General features: G+C 36.7%; 1 protein-coding gene across 1 annotated transcript in view; it reads right to left on the bottom strand.

The window, feature by feature from the left end:
- Positions 1-20174, bottom strand: part of sema6dl (sema domain, transmembrane domain (TM), and cytoplasmic domain, (semaphorin) 6D, like) — a 144761-nt gene that overhangs the window by 76392 nt on the left and 48195 nt on the right. Inside the window, exon 2 of the mRNA XM_048167922.1 lies at positions 15023-15109. The gene's annotated coding sequence lies outside the window, so the exon portion shown is untranslated. The remainder of the gene's footprint in view (positions 1-15022; positions 15110-20174) is intronic.

Below are 20174 nucleotides of genomic sequence, written 5' to 3' on the forward strand. Positions count from 1 at the left end.
ACTTCTCTATAACATATAAAGCTGCTATTACCGTTGCCCGCATCTACATTTGTGTGTGCGCGTGTGTGTATATGAAATGAGAGTGCTCTTTAATTCTGATTACTGTGCCAGCAGTTAGTGTTTATGGTAATATGTGAGAGACGAACGGCAATAAAGCCATCTGCTTATGGCTTCCATTAAGCTGATTGTTTGGATGAAATTATGAAATGCACACACACAGACCTTTATTAGCTTCTAGATAAATAGATAAGCATTAGCTGGTGTAGAGGGCAATTGTTGGTCATGGTGTAAGGTTGTAGGGGTAAGACTCGTACTGTCTCACAGGAAGTAGCCTATGTCTATAAAGTCCAGATTTATCACAGAGCAGATAATGATGATGGCTGGAAATAGTGTTTGTCGCTTCAGGCGAGCGTGACTCAATCTAAATAGAAGATGCAGTGTGGGCTGACAGGTAACTCAGGGTGCTTTCACACTTGAGCTCTTAGTGTGGACTTGAGTATGTTTGACATTAGAGTTCAGTTTGTGAAAGAGCGGTTTTCCAAACAAGTCTACTTGAGCCTGGTTTCTCCCAAGGTTTTTTTTCTGTATTTTTGTCACCCAATGGATGGAGTTTAGGTTCCTTACCACTGTCGCCTTTGGCTTGAGTTGGAGTTTAAAAGACACTTAATACTGAGTAATATTATCAATTTAATAACACTGACACTATCAGATTATAAATTGAACTGAATTGAGCTGAATAATGTCTTCTGTAGAGCTGCTTTACAGCTGAATCAAATTTGTTTCATAATTGACAAATTTTGCAACATCAACACTGTTACTGTACAGAATTGGATGAACATTGAACTGTCTTGATCTGAATTGAATCTTTTGTAGAGTTCCTGAATTTTACACAATCATTGAACTGAACTGAATCAACAATGAACTGACTTGAGCTGACGTGACTTGAAAATGTAGTTTAGGAGTACGTTACATAGATTAAGGGTGTGTTCACACTTGTTGTTTGGTTTTCCTGGTTCTTTTGGTCCAGACCAAAAAAAATAAAAATTATACATTTAGTCCTGGTTCGCTAACTACACGCGATGCGATAAGAGAGACAAGTAATTTGACTGTCGACACTAGACGTGACGCGACATTGAGAAGTGATAAAATAAATCAAAAACCACAGCCAATCAAAGAGTGTGGGCGGGCTCTCTTGGCAAGAGCGCAGCAGACACAATGGGTTAGTATATAGTAAAATTCGTAAATAATAACCCATTTAAACATTATTTAAAGTGCATATGGAGTGACTGAAACAATATGTGTCATAGAATACACTTTTTTGTTAGCAGTGATTTGACACTTTGAACATTCTTGTGCCCATTTATTTATTTTCAAGATCTGAGGTGAATTAGCCAGTGATGTTTTCATTTCATTGCAGCATTAGACACTTTTAACATTAAATAAAGCACAAAAACAGTACCTGATATGATAATTTCCATACTTTATTATGCTGTTCCAGCCACAACGTTGCGGAGAAATAGAAACAGTTTCTAAAATAGAATCGTCACGGCTGGTTAGGACAAAAACTCAGATTAAAGAGTTAGTTCACCCAAAAATTAAAATAATGTAATTTATTACTCACCCTCATGTCGTTCCACACCCTTAAGACCTTCGTTCATCTTCAGAACACAAATTAAGATATTGTTGATGAAATCCGATGGCTCAGTGAGGCTTCTATTGAGAGCAAAGCCATTCAAACTCTCAAAGTCCATAAAGGTACTAAAAACATATTTGAAACCTGAGTTTAGTGGTTTTATCTTAATATTATAAAGTGACAAGAATACTTTTTGTGCGCCAAAAAACAAAATAACGACTTAACAATATCTAAATGGGCCAATTTCAAAACACTGCTTTAACCCTTAAATGCATACCTCGGGTCTTTAGTGACCCAGGACGTCATTCACTACCCTCCTCCTCGTTCATTTTTTAAAGTTAGACATCAACCTTCTTGGTATTCCTCAATCAAATCATTATAAAGAATATAACAAGAAAAAAATCATAAAATTATAAAAGAATGCCTATTTTTGTATTCATATTTTGTAAAAATTGTATAGGGTCGCAAATGACCCGAGGTGTGTATGAGCGTATGTATATTTTTTCTGCACAACAATAATTGAATCTTCAATGACGGAATAAGTGCAATTCACCTTTATTCCACAAGATGGCAATGTCTGATACACAAGGATGAAGTGACGACTCATTTAGACGAAATAATAAGAAAAACATGAAATGGCTCAGCGATTTACTGCAGAGAAAGTACTGAACGCAATCAAATATGACTGTAACTGTTACAGGATGAATCTGGTGAAGCTGTTAGCGATCGAAATATTGATTTTGAAAATTTTGAAAATTATATAGTTTTGAGAATACGTTTGAGATCGCGAATGGGCTTATATTCGTGACCTCAAACATAAAACTTGCCCATTATTTGCTGAATTTACTGGGAAATGAGCTCTGACGAGGACAGTGATGATGGCATAAAACATCTGCTCAAACAGAGCCCTTTCAAGCTCTAAAAGGTAACAAAATACGATTTATTTTATTCTTCTGTAATTGTTACTCTAATATCAGAGGAGTTTTATATTATCGCGACAGGTAGAGATCCTTCCGTGTTAGATATTGATCCGAGTCAATAAAGACCCGAACATGTAAGAATGATTGGCGAAACAGTCATGCATTTAAGGGTTATGGGTGAACATACCCTAAGAATTGAAGAAGCCTAAAAAGCTTGACTTTTTTCTTTCTCTGCTGGCTTTAACGTTACAGTTAGAATAGTCATTATTACACATCACTATCCTGCAGCTCCTGAGTGTAGACACATGGCAGCTGTCACTGAAATGGGATTGGGAATACTTTTAGCTCATAATAGATAGGTATTATGGACCTTCTTGGTTCAGGCCAAACAATCAGAGCAAGTGTGAAAGAAACAACAAAACTTTCTCTCTGTTCCTGAGCTCACTGTCATGGGACACTTTTATTGTTTGAGGTTCATATTGTGCTTTGGTCCACTAGTGTTTCTTCTGGCATCCAGCTCCAAATCCTTCTAGAGCTTGTTTTTAGAGTCTTTCAGGACACTTTTCACCTCTGTAAGTTGTAGGTCAGAGTCTGAAACGGATCTGTAAAACTCTGTGACTGCAGTCTCCTAAGCTCAGCAGGAGCCAAGAGTTTAGCTGAGCTCTCTCACCAATCTGCACCGTCCAAAACATCTCAGAGGAGATATTTAATACCCTAGCCTTTTTCTGTCCTTTGCTTTGGGTTTTAAAGCAAACTAATCCACTCTTGAAAAAGTGTAGAATACATTTTGAATATATTCAAAGAATTAGAGTAAATGCATCACCAAATATAAAACTGAATATGCAATAATTTATATATTAATTTAATCATGTATCAACATTTAACAGAAACAGGATTTTGTTATTATCGTTTTCTTCTTTTCATAATTTTCATCAACAGATGTTTTAAATAAAAATTGTTTAACTGCACGTTTTTCCTCGTCGTCATTGTTATTGATGACAAAATCAAACAGCCTTCATTAATGAACAAATTAGTCATTTGAATCTCATTGATGATGTTTAATGACTACCCACACTTATGAATTGTTTGTGGTCTTGTAAAAAGTTTTTTGGAAAAAGCCATTGTGCCATTTAATCCTGATTGATGTGTTAATGTTAGTGAAGGGCTGCTGATAGCGCTGTCCTCCAGTGGGCTGTGTAATGTTTTCTGACAGACTGATTCATGTGTGCTCTGTCCATGTTTATCTGTGTCTGATCAACTCTACAATCCTCTGCCGTCCACCACAGTTACAAACACTGACACTCAAACTCAAATAGAAACCAGAAACATTCATGTAAGGGAAACTCTCTCCCTTTGTCCGACCACAGCACTCATAAAAGCAATGAGCTGCTCTGTGATTAAACAGCCTGAGATGATTCAGCATTGGATAAAAGCGTTTTGTTGTTTATAGCGGGAGGTCACAGTACTGATAGATGAGAGCAAAAAGAGAGAGAGTGTGTTGGAGGGAAGGAGGGAGGGATGAGGGTTTGTTTCTGCTTGTGTCTCACTGCGGCTCATGCAAAGGGCCTCAGCATCCGTCATTGTAGCCAAAACACGCTCTGCACTGTGTCCTGCTCTAACAGAAACACTGATACAATTAGCCTTCCCATAATGCCCCTCAATGACACATGATACAGGATGTTTGTAATTACAGATGGTGGGTGTGGGGCAGGTGTTGCAGAGGTTGGTGTTTGGGGGGGGGGTTGGGAAGTGAGTGAGAGAGAGATTTTCCATGAACTTTTGAAATAAAAGAGTATGTTGTACTATGTAGATATAACTTGTGAAACTCTGTTGAAAAACACCATACACTGAAACTAAGATGAAAAACTGCCTCTTTTCGAAATGCATCATAATGCAAAAAGATCATTACATTTGAACGCATGCACACATGACTAGCCAAAATTACGCATCAACAAACCCTTTTCAGTGTTTAGAAATGTGGCCCACCCAGTTTCAGTGAGCTATTAAAGAAGAAGTAGAATGGATACTATTATTCTTAAATACTAGAAGAACTAATGATAAGAGTAAAGTTTGGTAAACGGTGTCAAATATTGTGCTGTTCCTGCTTGTATGTAGCACCTATAACTTTGCAGATTCAAATTTAGGAATTCAAATTTAGAGAAATTCAGCAGGAAAAAAAAAAAAAAAAAAATCACTAGAAAAGCAGTTTGTGAAGTCAAACTTTGAATGTCATAGAACAAATGATAGAACGATTGATGGATAGAACGAATGATAGATAGAATGATCGATAGATCATTAGATAGAACAATAGAAAGAATGAACACTAGAAAGAACGAGCGAAAAAACGAATGATAGATAGATTGATAGATAGAACGAACGATAGAATGATAGACTGATAGAACGAATGATATGATAGATAGAATGAACAACAGATCAACAGACAGAACAAACAATAGATATATATTGATCGATAGATAGAGCGATAGATAGAGCAAACAAACAAAGGATGGATAGAATGAATGATAGATTGATAGAGTGATAAATAGAATGATCGATAGATCGAAAGAATGAAGGATCGATAGATTGAACGAATGGATGATCGTTAGTTCGAACGAATGAACAAACTAATGAACGAACAAACGATAGACAGATAGAACAAATGAACAAACAATAGATCAATGGATAATCAGAATGAATGAAAGATAAAATGAACAAACGAATGAATGACCGAACGAAGTAACGATATATAGAATGATAGATAGAATGAATGATAGATAGAATGATAGATAGATCGATAGAAAGATAGATAGATAGATAGATAAAATGAACGATCGACAGAATGATCGATAAAACGAACGATAGAAAAACCAAACGGATGATAGATAGGTAGATCAAACGATAGAATGATCGCTTGATAAAATGAACGAACGAACAATACATATATAGAGTGATAGATAGACCGACCGATAGATCGAAAGATCGAAAGAACAAAGGATCGATAGATTGAACGAACAGACGATCATTAGATCGAACGAACGTACAAACGATTGAACGAACAAACGCTAGATAGATAGATAGATAGATAGATAGATAGAACGAATGAATGAAAAAACAATGGGTAGATAGATTGAACGAAAGAACGAATGACTGAATTAACTAACGATAGATAGAATGATAGATAGAATGAACAAACAATATATAAATGATAGATAGATTGATAGAAAGATAGATAGAACAAACAATATATAGATGGATAGATAGAACGAATAATAGATAGATAGATGAAAATGAACGATCAATAGAATGATCGATAGAACAAACAAATGAACGATAGAACGAATGATAGAAAAAACAAACGAATGATTGATAGATTCATTGATTGAATGAATGATAGAATGAACAATAGATAGAGCAAACAAACGAACGACAGAACAATGGATAGATAGAATGAATGAAAAAATGAACAAACGAATGACCGAATGAACTAACGATAGATAGAAAGAACGAATGATATAAATGATAGAAAAATCGATAGAACAAACAATAGATAAATCAATAGATAGATAGATAGATAGATAAAATGAGCAATCACTAGAATATCGATAGAACCAACAAATGAACGATAGAACGAACGATAGATAGAAAAAACAAATGAACGATAGATCAAATGATAGAATGATCGATAGATAAAATGAACGATGGATGGATGGATGGATGGATGGATGGATGACTTGTTTTTGCACAAAAGATGTAGTGCAAAAACACCCTAAAATGATATAAAACAATGTAGTATATGAAGCGTTAAAAGAAACTAAAGCTAAGTGCTGTGTATGTGTGTGGTGTGTGTTTGTGTGGCGTAGTGATTAGTGGTGGAGTATGTGTGAGGTTCAGTTCAAAGGCTGAAGTTCATCTCATTTATCTGTGCTGTCAGTGTGATCTGATCAAAGAAGCACAGGATCAGTGTTTGTGTCACTATCCATTTATCCATGTTTGATCAGTATAGACACACCCCTCCACGTGGATGTTAAATCGCTTTAAAAACATCTCAACATATGTCGAACAACAGAAGGTGCGTCAGTCCACTTGTGTCCTTTGTCATGCCCTTCATTTCATAATTCAAATGAAGGCATGACATCACTCGACCAAACACACATGGCGTCAGCAGAGTAAGGTACCACTTTAGATTATTTACGTCGGCAGATGACTCATTCATTGCACGCACATACCACACGCACGTATGCAGAAAGTACTGTGGTGGCACAATCGAGAGGTTTATTAAAGCAGATGTGGACTCTGCTCTCTGTCCTATGAAACAAACCTGACCACACTGAGCCATCTATTACACTTTTATAGCAGTTCAAGACATCATTACATCAGGAGGCAATGTTAAAATAATACTTCAAAACTTAAAACACATTAGAGTCATTAGGCCAGTGTGAGAGAGTTTCAGGCCTGTTGATGGAATTGTAGATCTTAAAGCTGTTGATCATGCACAAATATTTAAGTCTTGCCAACTTAAGAATTTAACGTCTGTAATGTTGAACATTGTGGTAACAAAATCTGTTGATTTAAATATGTCTCTAAGCAACACTGAGTTGAAAATGATAAACAAATCAATGTTTTGCATCATAAGCAAGTGTGCCTCACATCCTGAAAAGTGAAGTTAAAACATTTCAATTTCAATTGCCCCCTGGTGGCTGGCTGCAGTATAGGTCATAAGGTCACCCCACCCTCTCCATGTAATTGAATGGAATGTGAGCCAAAGTAAAGAAAAAAACCCAATTATAATTCTAATTTTTTTTTGGGTGGGGAACTTGATACCACAGCTACACTTCTCAAGCACTACTGCACAGATCCGGGCTCCAAATGACATCATCGGCGCAAGATGTCAATGGCCTTTTCGGGGACATTTTGGCTTCATTTTTTTTTTTTTTTTTTACAGCGGAAGGAAGTGGAAACACATTGTCCATCCTTTTTACTGTCTATGACCATAACCCATTGTTTTGTTGGAGCTAATAAAAATGTTGGCAGGGCAAGTATAAATTTGCACTGTTGGTCCCAATCGGGTCAGAAGAAAATATCATTATTGTTGAAAACTGTAAGGTTTTGCACTTTCAAATTTGTTTTTATTTTAAAGAACCCTAGAAATTTAATTTAGAGCCCTTAGCTCCGGCCTGTTAGCTTAGAGGTCATCTTTATGTCACACTTTTAGAAATTTCCAAGTTTGTCTCTCCACGTGTAAAATAATGACTTTTAAACCAAGCAGTTGCATAAATGAAGGACTGAACAAACAGACATGCGGTAATCCTACCATGGCTAACACCTTGTTCCCCATGTCTGTCTTTGAGCAAATCAGTTAGGATTACTGGGTGAATGTCACCTCATATAATTAATATTCATGAGCCAAGCTCCCCCCATCAATTCAAAGAGTCACTTTGTATTCTATTTTACACTCTATTGCCATTCACATTTTCAGCACAATCACTGAATTAACTTCACACGGCATATAGCATAATGCTGTTGGAAGGTGGGATGTTATTCCCACAAAAACACGATTTATCCAAAGTGTAAAGATCTCAATGACTACATATTATATATATATATATATATATATATATATATATATATATATATATATATATATATATATATATATATATAGCAATAAGGTGCTCAAGGCTAGTGCTGTATCGTGAATAAGTCAGGGCTGAAGGGCATTGTTTGCACTTATTCACGATACAGCACTAGCCTCGAGTACCTTATTGCTTTTATAGAACGGGTACCACACAATACAAATATTAAAGCCAAAAATATTTATTAATCCATCTTTCATAAAGTAAACTTTAACTAAAAGACCTCCTTCCGCCAGAAAAAAAGTCCCTGACCGTAAACAGCAACAGAAGTTACATTATAACGGCATTAGATGGCGGCAAAGATTGTCTTTATTAGTGAGTCAGTCAGTAGCGAAGACTTTTACATTGAAAAGTTGTGAACACACAACAAGACGCAACTGACAAATGCTTTGACAAGTGCTGTCAGTCACGGGAAAACCCCTTAACTGTTAAAAGGACAAGATAATACATCGAACATTTAAACAGATTTTTTATTATGAACATAGGACTGACCTGAAGGAAAATGCTAAATCTGAATGCAGGTAATAAACTCGCTCACTCAAACTCTTTCTCACAATACTCTTCTACATAATACAGTAAGCTTCAATAAACAATATCAACTGAGAACAAACAGTTTACATTGCTAAGAGTGGTTGCTAAGGGTGTTGTGTAGTGATACACAGAACTGTTGGATGAAGCAGTCATAGCCGTGTTTTATCGTGAATAAAACACAGCTATTGACCAATCAGAATCAAGGACAGGAACTAACCGTTTTAGTTATATATACTATATAACTACCCTCCTCAGAGGGTCCTAATAGATCTCCTGCTGCTGAAACGACGCCAGTGACTAACCCTAAACATCATTCTGAGGGTCGTTTAGTGCTAGGAACAGCAGTGAGGAACCGTCTGCAGTCACAGCCAGGAAATTTCCCCTGACCCTGATCACCCCAACACACTCACTGTTCACACACCCACAGGGCTCTCTGTGGGGTTGCGGTCACGCTAAACTAAATTAATTTTAATGGGTAAGTGGCATTATGTGAGTTCACTAAAGGCCTTAGACAGTGGGGCGGAATACAGGGTCATAAAAGTTTACAAATGTCTCCTAGAGAACCTTGGACTCAGTATATCGAGTTTAATTGAGTACAGAGTACGAAATAAAGGTAAATGATAATATCTCTTCCTGGTTTACTGTTTTTGTTTAAACATAAATTGGATTTGTAAGGTTATTGTCCTTTTGTCTTCAAGTTTAATATGGCTGTCTGGTTTGGACGCTTCCCAAAGAGCAGAACTGTAAATCTGTGTCTGAGGTGGAGTTGATTCTAATCTCTGAGTGTCTCTGGATACGGAATCTCTGTAAAACAAAGCTTTATCTCCTCCACCGTTTCCGCCAATCAGATATTTGCCACACTATTGTTTATTAAAACCATAAAATGTAGGCAGTTAGGAAGTTGTTTATGGATTCTGTCATAGTTTATTCATGCTACTCACAATACAAAAGGACTGTCAAGCTCCAAAAACGACAAAAAACATAAACATAAACCTACTTTTAACCCACAGTTCCTTGAATTGATCAGCCATATGAGCCCAACTGAGAGTTCTTCTTTGAGGTTCACCACACCAAATAGCAGTTTTGACCCTGGTGACCCTCACGGCACATGGCTTCCTACTCATGCACTAAGAACTTTGCATGGTACTCAACCAAATGGAGAATGCGCCAAGAGGGAAAGCCACCCACCCGTTAAGACCCATCCAAACGTCAAGCTAAAGCAAACCGCTTAGAAACCAAGTATCGTAGCAGTTCATAACCACTGTTCAGTTTTAAACCCTGTAATCTGCTCTGGACTATCATTTTTGATTAGACCTCGCAGAACTGATGGAAGTATTGCTGCCTTCAAGTCATATTGGAATAATCATATCTGTGAGATGAGTGCACATGGACACTACAGAGTCATAATTTCCAGTTTGAAAAAACACTGAGCCCCAGCTTTTTAAGTTGGTTGCATGTCAACTAAAGAATGGTGGTGGAAGCATATAATTAAGTTTAATTGGGGATATTTACAACTTTTGACATGGTTTGTGAACTGTTGATGAAGAACAGTGATAAAGATTGCCAGAAATATATATTTATTTAACTGGTTAAGAAAGAAAGAGCTTGTGTTTTTAAAATACACAGATCGGGCATAACATTATGACCTAATATTGCATTGATCCCCCTTTTTGCAGATCCTTTAAGTCCTGTAAGTTGCGAGATGGGGCCTCCATGGATTGTTTGTACAGCACAATCCACAGGTGCTCGATTGGATTGAAATCTGGGGAATTTGAGGCCAAGTCAACACCTAAAACTTGTTGTTGTGCTCCTCAAACCATTCCCGAACCATTTTTGCTTTGTGGCTGGGTGCATTATCCTAATGAAAGAGGCCACAGCCACCATGGAATACCAAGATTATGCCAAATTACTCAAGGTTTATCTCCAAGAACTTCAACACTGTCAGAAAAAAAAGGTACGATGCTTGTCACTGGGGCAGTACCCTTAGGTACAAAAGTGAAAAAAGTACATCTTTGTACCTTATTTACCCCTAAATGGTGCGTATTAGTTCCTTAAAGGTACATATTAGTACTTTAAAAGTACATATTAGTACCTTTTTACCTTTGTACCTTAGGGTAATGCCCCAGTGACAAGCACCATACCTTTTTTTCTGACAGTGAATATTTAGTTAATCACCCCACATTTTTTTTGCCCAAAATTGATTATGCCCCACACAAATATCAAAATGAATTTTAATTCAGAAAGTAAAACATGCTTGTCATACAAGCCACTGTATGTATGAATTGCATTTTAATGTATATTTTAATAGATTAAAAGGTCTGAATAAATAAGTTTAATAAATGAATATCCACATCCATTATTATTATTATTATTATTATTATTATTATTATCATTATTATTATTACTATTATATCGAACCAAAATCACTTTAAAGGTGCCCTAGAATGAAAAATTTAATTTATCTTGGCATAGTTAAATAACAACAGTTCAGTACATGGAAATTACATACAGTGAGTCTCAAACACTGTTGTTTCCTCCTTCTTATATAAATCTAATTTGTTTAAAAGAACAGGCGAATCTCAACATAACACCGACTGTTACGTAACAGTCGGGGTGTACGCCCCCAATATTTGCATATGCCAGCTCATGTTCAAGCATTAGACAGGACATCTGGATGTGCACAGCTGAATCATCAGACTAGGTAAGCAAGCAAGGACAACAGCGAAAAATGGCAGATGGAGCAATAATAACTGACATGATCCATGATATCATGATATTTTTAGTGATATTTGTAAATTGTCTTTCTAAATGTTTCGTTAGCATGTTGCTAATGTACTGTTAAATGTGGTTAAAGTTACCATCGTTTATTACTGCATTCACGGAGACAAGAGCCGTCGCTATTTTCATTTTTAAACACTTGCAGTCTGTATAATTCATAAACACAACTTCATTCTTTATAAATCTCTCCAACAGTGTGTAATGTTAGCTTTAGCCACGGAGCACCATCAAACTCATTCAGAATCCAATGTAAACATCCAAATAAATACCATACTTACGCAATTAGACATGTTGCATGACAAACACTTTGTAAAGATCCATTTTGAGGGTTATATTAGCTGTGTGAACTTTGTTTATGCTGTTAAAGGCAAGCACGAGCTCCGTGGGCAGGGAGCGTGAGCATTTAAAGGGGCCGCAGCCTAAATCGGCTCATATTTAATGATGCCCCAAAATGGGCAGTTAAAAAAATTTATAAAAAAAAAAAATCTATAGGCTATTTTGAGCTGAAACTTCACAGACACATTCAGGGGACACCTTAGACTTATATTACATCTTTTAAAAAGACGTTCTATGGCACCTTTAAGACAAATGTCTGGGGACTTGAAGGCAGCATATCAGACAAATTTACAGCTCACAAAATTTCATCATCTGAGACTTTGAGCCAAAAGATGGTCCTGTGACTACAGAGGCAGTAAAGGTTAAAATTAGCTGCTCTGGTCAATATCTGCACTGCTTCAGTGAACTTCAGGACCTTCAAGTGCTGTCCGGTTTCACTGCCGAGTAGGTTTATGGCAGGTTTGTGCTAACTCTATTTGGGTCTGCTCAGAGAACCGATAATTCGCCATTAATGCTTCACTGTTACTGGCTGTAATGATGGCATCATTAATGCTGCTAGGAATGGAATATAAAATCTCAAATTTGAGCTGGTGGGTGGGAAGTGGACAGCTGTATTCAGCAGGGCTGACTGCATATAAAACCCATCCAAGCGTCAATCCAGCACTCTCACTTTCAAACTCAGCAGATTACAGAGGCTGTTCAAGAGGTTTGCCGATAGCCAATAAATGTTTTCCGTAATTGCTCATTCTTGATGAGTATCAACACCCTGTCAAGTGTCTCAAATGTGTCTGTGATTGCAACTGGCGTTCTGGAGCAGATGTGTCATTAAATATGAAGCTGCAGCTGTCTGACTGCTTGCTGCTGTTCTGCATTTGACAGTTCTGATCAGGGTTTGCACACAGTGGACTTTGTGTCTAGGACTACACGAGGGAGCTCTCACTGCTGTACTACTATTTGAGGGTAAGTTTACTCAACAAAAATTTACAGACCGCATACAATCGACAACGTTGTCAAAACGATCCCCATAAACATGGATCCGCTAAAATGTCAAAAAACACTGTATCATGAATCGCAGGCTATTATGAATCACAGGCCAGTAGTTGGCAGTTTTCACTTTGTAATGATTAACTACGCGCCTATATAAACACTTAATACACATGAGCATGACGTCACTGTTTTCACAAATTCACGTTTTTGTAGTTTACACAGAGACGATAATGGTACCATCCCCAAAAACTTGCACTTTGAAACCTGTTTTCAAAAGTTTGCATTTTCAGGCCCCCAAAACGCGGTTGTCGTGAAAATGAACGACCAAAACGTATAAACGATTTCCGTTTTAGGTTGAAAATGGTATCATGTAGACAGCCCCTGAATCTGATTTTGGATTTCTAAAACAACTCGTTTCAACATGTCAAAGGTTTTTTTGACATTCGCTAGGTTTGTTTGTTGGGTCTAAACTCAGTTACGCAACAAATAACCACAACAGTCTGCTGGTATATGGTTCATATGGATTCTGGAACTGTTCCCAATATTCAATGTAGCATTGCTTGTCTCCAGAGAAATGTAAAAAAAAAAAAAGACTTTGGGGTGCAGGGTGAGGAACCAAACAACAGAACCAAAATGTGAAAAACATGAACCCAGGTGCACAGTATGCAGTTTTGTTTTTGTCAGATTCTACAGCGTGACCTCAGTGAGATCTTGAGTAAAGACCAATAGATATACTGTATATATTTTTTATGTCAGACTGTACAATATAGATGTAAGCAAAGACTTTAGCTTCTTTCTCTGCAGAAGCACATTTTAGTGTTTCAGTATGGGACTTAATAGGTTCACCTGTAGTTTTATTTTTTATGTATACTGTAGTACACAGCAAAAAGTGCTATTCTTACTTAGAGTTTTTGTCTTGTTTCCAGTCCAAATATCTAAAAAGTCTTAAATCAAGAAGCATTTTAAAATGATTGTCTTGTTTGCAGAAAAAAAATATTTTTTTTTGCTTAAAGCAAGCAAAATAATCTGCCAATGGGGTAAGCAACATTTAATTTAAGAATTTTTAGATATTTGGACTAGAAACAAGACAAAAACTCTAAGTAAGAAAAAGCATTTTTTGCAGTGTAATTCTTGACTAGGTGCTCGATTGACCATTCCCTGGACAACTTATTGGTTTTCTGAAAGGGAGATGGACAGACAGAGACACAGGGGGGTTGATGAGTTTTTGATGAATCATAAATCTTTAATAAGTCTATCATTATGGTTGAAAGAACAGGTGACCCATCTGGTGTAGAACTGCTCCTCATTAAAAATACCGAAAATAATTGCAGGATGAATCCATGTCATGAGGCTCTGACCCAGAGATCATGGTCTGAGCATCAGTATGATTTAGCTCATCACCGGTACTGGTCACACACCTTTGAATCAGCAGCTTGAAGGTACATGAAGTAGTTCTAAGCTTGAAGGTACAAACTAAAGTAACTAAACAATTTAAGGGAACACTATATATATATATATATATATATATATATATATATATATATATATATATATATATATATAAATTGCAATTAGATAATATTATTTTTGCAATCAGAGCAGTATTGAGAAAAAAAAAAACAAGGCAGAAGTGGTGACAAATATATATATATATATATATATATATATATATATATACACTAAATTTAACTAATAAAATTAGAGAAAAATCACTAAATCAAAAAAAAATTAAGTTAGATATGGCAATAAGCAGAAGTAGTATGTTCCTATATATTTTGCTACAAAAAACATGCAGACATCTTCACAGGGAAACAAATCAATGAAAGTTTTCTTTTGATCCGAAACTGAAAAACTGAATCAAACTTTGCAGCTCTACACATGAAAGTGAAAAGACATTACAGGAGAGCGAAAGCAAGATACTATCAAAATGTTTTGCCGCTTGTCATGGTCACAGTGTAACTTTATGCCAACAATTTGTCTCATTTGCATCCGTTTTTATTTCTCCTAAGGAATTGTAGGGTCAATATCTGAGACAAAGTCTCATTTAATACCTCAGCGACATAAATGAGAACTCAGTTTTGTCTCACGGGCTATGACAGACCAGCCTCTGAGTGATAACATTTTCCTCTGGGTGTATTTATTCTGGAGAATGTTTCATTATTGTGGCTTCTATCCACGTTTGAGAGAATTTACTGCTGTCTTACCTTAAGAAACAGCAACAGATGCGATTTCATCTCATTCAGTGGGGCATGAAGGAGAACATGGCTGTTGAGTGTCAGTTTTTCACAGTCCTGTCCGGAAAAGAGACAAGAGCTGTCAAACAATCCATCTGAAGAAAAATGGGGCTATAACTACAGTAGATACTGAGGTAATAATTGTAATTTCACAGCAGTGAAATGTCAGCATCCTCTATCCCAGCCTGTAGCTCTAACAGATAACAGAAAAGTGTGTCAGTCAGGTTTTATTTTTTCCCCCTTTTTTTTCTCAAGTAAGCCCAAAGGTTCCAGACTCTGGACAGTTTTCATCCTATCCAAGAAAATTCCCAACAGACTAATCTTTCTGAGCATGTGATTCATTTTAATCTGCAGGCATGGATGAAGAGGTTCTGTAGAGTTGCTGTACTATTAAAGATTAATGAACCCAATTTGCAAAACTGACCTTTTGCGGTCAGACTGTGTGGAGCGTAAAGCTTCTTAATGCCTTCAGCTCAAGTACAGCCCCGCAGATAAGACCCGCAGAGAGAAAAAACACGAGATGAACTAACTTTAAGTGTTCCGTTCCTCTGATCAGTTCAAAGACATTTCAGAGGAAGGAAAAGAGTGGATTGATGAGTTTAAACTTTATCACATAAACATACACACTGGCATTCAGAAATGTAGCTAACATTCTCTGAACCTTGAACGCTACCCACATTCACACTAAAAATACGTTTTGACCACAGAGTGTATGTGTTGCTAAATATGAACAGCTTAGTCTCATAACTCTCTCTCTCTCTGTCAAAAGAACATAAAAAGAACATAATGATCAGACATGGGTTTGCACACATCACAAAATAAAACTTTCAAAATAAAAGCCTTTAAAAGACAAAAAAAGGCACACAAAAAACATTTTGCTTCCATAATCTCAAATATATTCTCATAGTTTAAAAATGGTAATGGTGGTGCCACAATCTCAAAATTATAACTTTATATTTCGCAAATGTGATTGTAGGGTAGGGGTTATAAAAAATAAGAGAAATTTGTGATGTCAGCCGAAAAGAAATGTCTTTTCAGAAGCAGCGTTTTTTTTTTTTTTTTTTGGCATAATTTCCACAGATGAACCATGAACAAATACACAATAAATGTGTATTAAGAAAGTAAAAAGGGTCCATTTTGATTTCATGCCTTGAAATAAAGCACAAAGGCTGGTTTGCATTGATTGCGGTTGTTATTGTGGTGTTTATCTCATCAGACAGCATGAGAGTGAGTTTTAGAGGGAAGGCTTCGTGCTGGGCTGTGAAGTCAAAGCCATAATTTAGAGTTAGCAGCGTAGCAGAAGAGCTGATCTGAGAAAGACGTCTGCTCTCACACTGGCAGCAGGATTGATTACTACTCTGTGTGCATGACATTAGAATGTGTGTGTATGTGTGGTGCAGCACATGGAGAAAGCATCAGTTTAGTTTACTTCAGTAGAGTGTTGAGTAGGGGCTCTTTTAAGGAAACTGTTGGCTAGATAATCTGTTTGCCTGAAGCCTTTTGGTATCCATTACTGAACCGCTGCTGTTTGCTGCTTTTATATTTCTGTATGTGTCATCTTTGACCGTCGGCTACATCATATCAAACTTTTTGTTCAGTCTGACAGCCTGTAACTTAATATTCTATCCTTTCCACATTTTGTAGTGGTGCTTGCTAGCAAGTCTCACTTTTAATGTTGTGAGGATTATGGATTTGAACAAACTTTAATTGTAAGAAACTTTTGATACTTAACTGGTTTTGCACCATTTGTGCTACAGAAATGAATGATACCTGAAATCTTGCTGTTCGTTGAGGAGAATTGTTATTACTTGCAATTTTTGCGTGACTGACCATACAACAGATTTAAAATCCCATAGACTTTCATTGAAGGAAGAACACAAGTCACACCAGAATATCGTATTGACTAGGGGGTGGAAACCTTTGACTTTGGCCAGTAAGCATCTAATTACCACACAGGACAACCTAGCAACCACCCAGAATACCCTAGTAACCACATAGCAATGTGCTAAAAAAACACAGAACACAATAACAACCATATAGCAACACCCACAACACCCTTCACTGTGAGAAAAAAAAAAAAAAAAAAAAAAAAAAAAAAAAAAATTGTACTTTAAAAGGTGCGTATTAGTACACTAAAAAAAAAAAAAAAAAAAAAAAAAACACTGGGTTATTTTTTCAACCCAAACACTGAGTTGAGATTGTTGAGTAAGAAAGCTGGGTTGATAATTGTTCATAATCGGTAATCAGCAGTTCTAGTTTGTGGAAACGGACATGAAAGAGAGCATGCATGTCACACATTTCAATAGATGAGAGGCTTAAAGGGTTAATTCACCCAAAAATGAAATTCCTGTCATTAATTATTCAACCTCGTTCCACATCCATAAGACCTTTGTTCATCCTCGGAACACAAATTAAGATATTTTTTGATGAAATCCGAGAGGATCCCTCATAAAAAGCAATGTAATTATCACATTAAGGCTCGGTTTCACAGACAGGGCTTAGCCTAAATCAGGATTAGGCCTAAGGTCAGAAAGCCAGCTCATTATTGGCCTGCTCCTGCGTCAGCATCACACGCATGTGCTGCTCATGTGAACAGCGTCGGTCGATACTGACGTAGAACACGGAAGCACTGCACAGTCAGTGTAACCGAAACAGCATAGGAGACTGTAGGGGAGAGACAAAATTGTTGAATAAAGTTGCTATTTTTGTTTTGTTTTTGTGCACAAAATGTATACTCATCACTTCGTAACATTAAGGTTGAACCACTGTAGTCACGTTGACCATTTTAAAGGTGCCCAAGAATGCTTTTTCACAAGATGTAATATAAGTCTAAGGTGTCTCCTGAATGTGTCTGTGAAGTTTCAGCTCAAAATACCCTATAGATTTTTTTTAATTAATTTTTTTAACTGCCTGTTTTGGGGCATCATTAACAATGCACTGATTTACACTCGGCGCCGCCCCCTTAAATCGCGTGCTCCCTGCCACATGAGCTGTCGACTATATTACAGCGCATTTACAAAGTTCACACAGCTAATATAACCCTCAAATGGATCTTTACAAGATGTTTGTCATGCATGCTGTATGCATGCTTCGAATTATGTGAGTAAAGTATTTATTTGGATGTTAAAGTTTTATTCTGAGTGAATCTGAGGCTGTCCTCCGTGGCTAACGGCGAATGCTACACTGTTGGAGAGATTTATAAAGAATGAAGTTGTGTTTATGCATTATACAGACTGCAAGTGTTTAAAAAATGAAAATAGCGATGACTCTTGTCTCCATGAATACAGTAAGAAACAATGGTAACTTTAACCTCATTTAACAGTACATTAGCAACATGCTAACGAAACATTTAGAAAGACAATTTACAAATATCAGTAAAAATATCATGCTATCATGGATTATGTCAGTTATTATTGCTCCATCTGCCATTTTTCGCTGTTGTTCTTGCTTACCTAGTCTGATGATTCGGCTGTGTGCAGCTCCAGACGTTAACTGGCTGCCTTTGTGTAATCCCTTTCATAATGTTGGGAACATGGGCTGGCATTATGCAAATATTGGGGCGCACACCCCGACTGTTACGTAACAGTCGGTGTTATGTTGAGATTCGCCTGTTCTTCGGAGGTCGTTTAAACAAATGAGATTTATATAAGAAGGAGGAAACAATGGAGTTTGAGACTCACTGTATGTCTTTTCCATGTACTGAACTCTTGTTATTTAACTATGCCAAGGTAAATTCAATTTTTGAATCTAGGGCACCTTTAACAATATCTTTACTACTTTTCTGGACCTCGAATGTGGTATTGTTGCTTACTATGGAGGATAAAAAGCCTCTCGGATTTCATCAAAAATATCTTAATTTGTGTTCCGAAGATGAATGAAGGTCTTGCGGGTTTAAAACAACATGAGGGTGATTAATTAATGACAGACATTTCATTTTTAGGTGAACTAACCCTTTAACTATGCTGAATAAACTGCTTGTGTGAGGGAACAGGCTTATCTTAATGAACTGACAGGCTATCGGAAAATCATCATGTTTTCCATTTGTTTTGAATGTATTTATTTTTAGAGTTTACAGTGAAAAATAGATGTTTTTTTTTAAGAGAAGTCACTGACAATTTTGCGGCAGGATTGTGGTTACACCACTTCTCATTAATTTCTATGGTTTTCGCAAACAATGACTGACTGTTGCACAACTCTGATGGAAATTCAATGACATCAAAGCTGTAATGTGATTGGTTATCAAGGCACATGTGATCCAAGATGACTGTTACGCTTTCACCAATGGTAGAGCCAAGGAGGTTGGTGTCTCACTAATAAGACAATCTTTAGGTAGTACTACTATGAACCAATTCAGGGTAAATGGTACAAATTGTCTCATTAAGGGTACTGCCTCAGTGACAAGTTGTTGTATCCCTGAAGTAGGCCTACCCCTTTTTTATTTTATTTAATTATTTATTTATTTTTATTTATTTTTTGAGAGTGTTGTGGTAAATTTTGCAAGGACAAACATTTTTTTATGGTATTCTCTGAAGTAGCTTGATGTACTGCACTATGGTATATGGTCCAAAACGTGATAAACGCCAAATTAAAAAAAAAAAAAAATGAGTTTGTCATGCCATTTTGCTGTGTACTGAACCTATTCTCTGCTCCATCAATGTTTCATGCCAAATCGCTATATTTCCTTGTTTAAAATGTACTGCAAGATGCAGTTTCTTTCCAAACCGCTATCCATGGGTTTCAAAGACGTCACTTCCGCTATGTCCGCCGCCATATTTGTGACCGGTCACAGCTGCGCGCTCTGTTTAAGTCTATGGTGACAGCAGCTACAACTAGCAGAGGAAGGCCAACGAAACACTCTCAGAAGGTTCACAACAAATTTACAATATGTCTGGGATATGTGGTGCTGTTAGCCGTTTTAACAGTCGTCAGAACTACACATTTATTTGATCCCAAAGGAGTTAGATCGGCAGAATTATTGGCTTCATTCAGAAGGGACCACACCACTGGCAGCCAAACAGCAACGCACAACATTAATAACTGCTGGGACTGTCATTTACATAAGATTATAATTGTATACAATATTGTATTAAAATATTGTGAATTCTAGTTGCTGTGTTTCGGC

This window comes from Megalobrama amblycephala, linkage group LG19 (assembly GCF_018812025.1).
Source record: "Megalobrama amblycephala isolate DHTTF-2021 linkage group LG19, ASM1881202v1, whole genome shotgun sequence".
NCBI classification, from domain to species: domain Eukaryota; kingdom Metazoa; phylum Chordata; class Actinopteri; order Cypriniformes; family Xenocyprididae; genus Megalobrama; species Megalobrama amblycephala.